Below are 7,282 nucleotides of genomic sequence, written 5' to 3'. Positions count from 1 at the left end.
AGTCTTAAATATTTAGAATATGTTTACTCTTTCCCTGTTCCCACTCATCAAATATTTTGTATAAGCTCAATCATTAAATCTTTTGGAGACACTACATACTATTACTGTCTGAATATAAAGAAGAATTACCATGTGGGACCATTAGATGATTGTAATAACTCTTATTAGTATTTTATAAGTCCAGGAATTAACAGAGTGCCTGACTCACAGAAAATCCAAAGTATGTGTTGAATTATTCAAATAATGGTATTACCATTGATATAAATTATTAGCAGGTCATTATTTTATTATATCATCAACATAAATTACTAGGACTTTTATTATTTCATGATGTTTTCTATGCTATGTTTCTTGACAGTAGCCAAATTTATGCTTGCATTTTTAAAGAGTGATGCATTAGAGGACTTAATAGAAAAAAGAGAAGTAAGAAAATTCAAAGGCAGATGGAGGGTTTGAAATATCCTTTAAAGGGCACTTGTTTTATGTTTACTTTAATATACATATATATATTCGTATGTGTATTCATAAGTAATTTAAATAAAGTTATACCACCTAGAAAAATAATGGTTTTCCCAGGAGACATAGGCTATCTGACATAATACCTAGCTAGTGTCAGGCATGGGAAACCTCCCTTTTAGTAGTTGGTCTAAGTTTATGATATTCCCAAAACAAAATAGGTAAATTGCCTTTGCTTTCCTCCTAAAAGTTAAAGGTAAATCTCTAACACACTTCAGATACAGGACTTGGAGGAATCAAGCTGGAGCTGCCCTGGAAGCCTCTGTACTGAGGAGGAGTTCTCATAAATTCAAGGGTGATTTGTAAGCTGCCAATAGAGAAAAGTAATTAATAGTCCCATTGAACTGTAAACACTGAAGCATGACAATGACCTCCATTGATGACAACACAATATCTCTCTAATAGTGCAATAGTGATGCTCATATACAGTGAGTAATCAACAACACGCTAATTGGACTTTGGGCCAACTCAACAGCAGGAAAATCAGACTTGGTATACAACAGGACAACTACTTGGTACTCACAAGGTCACAACAGCTAGAGAAAAACTTGCTACTACCATGTTTCTAAAACAGTAAAATTCCAAACTGACTTCTAAATGCCTAGTCTTATAAATAAATATAGCCTTATAAATAAATACAATTCTCATGTTCATGAACAGCTTATTTTTGCAGCAAAGACCATTAGAAAAAAAACCATAAGCAATTAAATACAATTGACTGCGGGTTGCCGAACTCAAACAATAAACAGATTCTACACCTAAGACTAAGGGAACACCATGGAAGAGAGAGAAAGATGTAAGGGTTAGAGGACCAGGGCATCTGCTATGAGATACTGTCTTCTATTTATGACACGGAAATTGTTCTCATGAAGTCACAATAATGTGATTGCTTGTCTAAGATCTACATAATGATATCACCAATTGGCAGGCCAACATGATAGGTGAAATATCACACAGGCTATCTTTAGATGATGAAATACAGATAATTAATAATTTTGGAGATGGAAATTTGTTTTTCTCCCGGTATGAACTCCATAATAGATTACTCAATTTTAAGCACTCACCCTAAAATTCACACACATGGAAACACCAAATACATATGAAACAGTAATAATTAAAGAAATAATGGATTTGAGAGGTTACATGGGAAGAATGAGAAGGCAATGAGCTTGGTATAAAAATTATGTAAAAAAGGTATTCATGTATGAAACTCTCAAAAATAAAGAAATAAATTAAAAATAAAGAATGAAAGTTACATGATTACATGGGTATGTCAAAACAAGCAGTCCACTTGGGAAGAAAGGTTGTGGTGAAGCCATCTCTCTGGAAGTTCTTTGTTGTTGTTTTTGTTTGTTTGTTTGTTTGTTTTTTTGAGACAGGGTTTCTCTGTATAGTTCTGGCTGTCCTGGAACTCGCTATGTAGACCAGACTGGCCCCAAACTCAGAAATCTACTTGTCTCTACCTCTCAAGTGCTGGGATTAAAGGTGTGCACCACCACTGCCTGGCTTCTCTGGAAGTTCTTATTCACCTCATGTGATACATGCATGATCAGCCACCATTTTAATAACAAAACTAAAAATAGTCCCTGAAGCCTAAATGGGTTTCAAAAAACTTAACAAAAAATTTCTAATAAAAAATAACATATATTAAAAGAATTTTTATTAGTTTCTAACTAATTTTATTTCAGTTTGTTTTTAAAAATAAACCTTTGGGCTAGAGAATTCGCTTAGCAAGACACTCCTCTTGCAGAGGACTAAAGTTCCTTCCCCTACTACATATGTCAGTGGGCGCACGACCACCAACAGCTCTAGCTTGAAGGGAGATCCAATAACTCTGACCAACTCACCTTCTCATGTGCACATATCCAGACAAACACACATAAGCATAGCTTAAAATAAGTCAAAAATAAATAAAACACTAATCACTAGTAAGAGTTTAGATTGAATTCAAATTTTTTCATGTATGATTTGGTCCTCAAGACTGGGATACAAGGACAGTGTCAAATATTTTATTTAGACTCCCCAATTAGTAAATATGTTTATAATTTGAGGGGAATTAGTAGACCAGAAATAGTAGCCTTTGGCTATATTTTGCTTTTATTATTGCATTTGCTGAGCATTCAAATATTGGTGTCAAAATAAGTTGAATTATTCAGTCTTATTCTTTCTCTAAATATCCTCACAGTGATTAACAATCATGTACTATGAAAGATTTAAGGCCCATTCGTTGTGCAAAGCTGAGCTCATGTTCAATGCTATTATCAGCACTGGTATGAAAATAAATTTAGACTCATTTGTTTTAAATGACTACTTGTGGATCACTTAGCTCAAATGTTGACAAATATGGTAGGGTTGATGTACGACTCTGGAAGCTTCCTCCTGCACAATTATCTGGAGGACCTTGATAATCAGTCTTTTTTAATGGTGTCATTATGTCAGACACAAAATAGTCAAGGGGTCTGAGAAATTTCACCACTTCAAACAAATAGAAAGACAGCTAAAAACTTTCTAAAGCTGTTCTTCAGGTTTGGGACATCTATGTGCTCACAATTCACAGAATGAATTCATCCGAATGTGATGGATGATTGACGGGGAGAGTAATGGCCCCACAACAAATGGCATAGAACTAGGAAAGTGTGTCTGGCAGGGAGGTTTGTGCATTTTATCTGTGCATTTTGTTCCCATTAGGAGAAAGCAATTTTGTCCTTCCCTTCCTCTCCCTTTGCTCTTATTAAAACAAGAGTGGCACACATCATGTGAACATGCATTGAGGACAGCATTACAAAGAGAGCTTCAAAAAAGTCGTAATTCCCAGAAACTGCTTTTAGTTATTTTGAGTCAGTCAATTTTGTGTGTGGCCCAAGACATCATATCTTAATAAATAAACCAGATGGTTCTTTGGCATTTAGCTCGAAGGCTGGTTTTTGAGAACTAGGGGTCTAGATGACCCAGTAAATAGCCCCTGGAAAAGTACAGAGACACTATACACATAGTTTAGCTCCATTGCCCATAATAGAAATTCAATACTTTAAGTCTGAATTGGTCATTTGCTCAAACTGCTCAAATTGTGAAAAATCTGTAAAACCTAGCATGTTTGAAAATTGTAGAGCCAACTGCAGTTTCTCTGTCCTTAAACTTTAAATCTTTGTGAATGTTCACCCTCAAATATCTTCAGATTCTGACCTCATTGGTGGATTTTTTCTCATACCATGGTGGATTTCATGAGCTTTATCTTATCACATCTGAATTGGTTTTTTTGAAAGGCTGAATGTGACTATAAAATGAGAAAATATGAATCAATGCAGACAAAAGTGATTTTCGTCTCTCTTTGGTGTCTAGTAATTCACTTTCAGTATGCATGAGAGCCTTGTGAATAAATTAAAGGGCAATTCCAAATTATGTATTGATTTTTATACAGCATAAAACAAGACCATGTATTTGATGGCAACCATTATAAAAGGTCATAAATCTCAAATGTTGAAAAATGATGAAATTTGAAATACAACATTCAGTAGTAAAAACCGCAGTGGCTCATTTTCTCTGGAACATAAGAACACAAACTATTGTGGATTGTTAAAATGATTTTTAAGCAGTTGCTAACAGAGATCGTGTAAATTCTTAAAAGCTTTAGGCAGGTTTCTAACACACCCCGCCACCATTCTAATAAGAGAAAATTCGGCAAGTATACACTTTATCATATAGCAAATCAACTTCAAAAATAATGTAATAGTAACTGGTGATAGCACAGCAGCATTGGGCAGATCTATGTTTAGACATGTTTTAGTAAATTGCCATGGATGGAGCTATGCTGGAATCAATATGTGGTCCACTGAAACAATTGGAGTAGTGGATAGAAATAATCTAAAGTCAAACATGCTTCTATGTGGAAAAAAACTGGATACAATGACAGGACTGTCTAGCAAAAGCATAAAATCCATTTGGTAAACATAAATATCAATTTCCAGCATTTTAAAAAGATGATTCATGTAAGCATGGATGCTCAGGTATGTGCAAGCTTCTGGGAGGAGGAGTATTTCATCATCTGGTACCCAAGCAGCATGCTTGTCAGTGGAGCTTTGTAAGGACTAGATTTCTAGGTCTTTGGTTAAATTTTTGCCCCTTTATTTATTGTTTATTGGAATAAGTTCATTTGTAAGCAGCAGTAGAGGAATGTGGCTGGCTGCTTCCTGCTTTTTGTTGGTAATGATGCTATCTAAGGAAGACTGTTTAAAAAAAAAAAAAAAATATATATATATATATATATATATATATATATATATATATATATATATTAAGACTGCTGGACAATGACATGCAGAAGCTATTTCAATGACCACAAACCCAAACTCATTTGTTGCCGTTATTATTATTGTAACAAAGCAAAGTGTGCTTAAATGAAGCTGTTACAAACAGCAGCACTTGATGGATCCACCCAGCAAATGAAGCATCTTCAAGTCACAAAAGTGTGAACACTGCATTAACTTCTTTGTTAGAGGTATGGTGAACAAGGAAAGAAGAACTAAATGGCAGGCATTTAACGATCCTACACTCAACGGCATCAATGGAGATTTAGAGCTATTTTGTAATCTGTGCAAATATTAGGTAGTTTGATAAATTTGCGTAATGGCTAAAGGAATAAGCGAATCCATATATCAAAGGGGGGTTTCTCACTACACAAGCGGTTGTCAAGATTGCTTTTACTCACGGAGACATGGGTAAGATGGACTACTGGCTTTGCTCTACACTTAGCACATGCTGCTATATTGATAAATACTGTTTTATAACAAGAGTCTAACTACAACTGCTCTTCATTTTTCCCCTCAACTTATGGTAGTAACTAAATATAATTGGGAACCATAAATGTTAATAAAATCGTGAATGAACTGAAAGTTAGGTGACTGAAGAATTGACTTTTATGAAATGGACATATACGTTGTAAACAAAAATTAACATTCATTAACATAAATGCTTGTTTTGGCTTGCCAAAGCTATTTTTTAAGCCCTACAACTTCAATCGTTTACTTCAACTAAATTTCACAAAACAAATCAATTAATAATAAAGAACACCTGAATCTATTATTTGCCTTTAGATCTTAGTGAAATGGTCTTTATCTTTAGAAAGATAGGTTATGGAAAATACATAAATAATAACTTGCTTTCTTCAATATAGTTTGCTAATGAGACTTGAAATATTAGTTTTAATTAGGATACAAGCAGAATAGCTTTAAAAAAAAAAACAAAAATAAAATATCACCTCTTACTGACACAATCCTGGTAATGAACAATTGCCTGTGAGAAAACAAAACATGTTTTTTTTTTGTTTGTTTTTTTTTTTAAGTATGTCCTCTGGTAGGTTTCTGATGATTTGGATGCAGTGAATGGCCCCACATCTATGACTATTTGGGTAATACTAGCTAAACATTTAGGGGTTACTGAGCAAAAGAAAACTATTAAATTGGTAGGGAGTATACTAGATAAGATAGAGGCAGTTTGAAGGGAAAATAGGGTAGATTTCTTCATATTGCAATGGTGGGTGTGTGTGTGTGTGTGTGTGTGTGTGTGTGTGTGTGTGTGTTACTTAAAAAGAATTTTCTTTAAAAAGAAAATATGGAAAGTAAATATCCGGTAACACATTATTCCTGGAAGAAAAAAAATATGTCTGAAAATGTCTCAAAATAGTTTTTTTTTTACACAAATACTAAATCTAAATCTAAGATTTCTCTATTCTCATTTAAGTTACCACTGCTCAAATTTGAACATTAGTAACTGATAGACTGTCTAAGAAAACCAAAACTTCCTTATCTTACATAAAACTGACATAAGGATGTCAAAAATGCAGGAACACAGAGGAGCAAATAAAATGGCATATGTATTGTGTGTCTTTAGACAAATATTTATCCAGTCTGCTTTTTAAAACATGACAGTGTTGCAGACATCAAAAATATATAGAGAACAGGTCACCATCATGTCTTAACCCTGTTTCATTTAATTACCTGTTGAGGTTTAGAAAAAATTAAAAAAAAAGATGCTTTTACTAAATATGTAAACTAGCAGGTAGAACTGAGCTCAAAGAAGTGTTACTTCTGACAAAATCAGTTAAACCCAAGAGCTTGAGTAAAAGAGAAAAATGGATGTAATTTCATTTGTGTGGTCACTAAACCCTTGACCATTGTTAACACTCGGATTTACATATAAGAAAAATGTGTAAAGTAAAGCTTGTATAATTATGGTAATATCTGCCACCTGTACCACAGTTATATGCCTGAGATGCCTTGAAAGCAAGATCAGCTATAATTATCATGCTACTTGTACTACAAGACTTGGGTCTTTGCTAACATTCATGAACATATGAACTCCATGCTGTGAGATTGCACAGTGCAAAGATTGCATAAACAAATGTAAGTCACCATGAAAATCTAGTTTAGTACACTTTTTAACCACACATTATTTCATGCTTCTAAATATCCCAAATCTTCTACATGCACCCTGTATGATCTCACTAACCATAAGAAAATTTGACATTAATATCTTCACACTCAAACATGAACGATGCCCACACTTCTTAAGTCCCACCTTGGGTTATCACCAGCATCTGAATTTACACAAGACCAAAGAGAAGTTTGTCAACCACAGTCAAACAAGAAATTAAAATTTTCCTGCAAAAGCAATTCACGAATTTAGAGTGGGATGAGACAATATTATTTAGAGACATAAACACATTAGAAGATTCAAGGTCAAATATTCTTCAGTATGTCTTACCAATGAA

Source organism: Mus caroli, unplaced genomic scaffold (genome assembly GCF_978045245.1).
Source record: "Mus caroli unplaced genomic scaffold, Mus_caroli_1 scaffold_4, whole genome shotgun sequence".
NCBI classification, from domain to species: domain Eukaryota; kingdom Metazoa; phylum Chordata; class Mammalia; order Rodentia; family Muridae; genus Mus; species Mus caroli.
Note: the sequence above shows the minus strand (reverse complement) of the source record.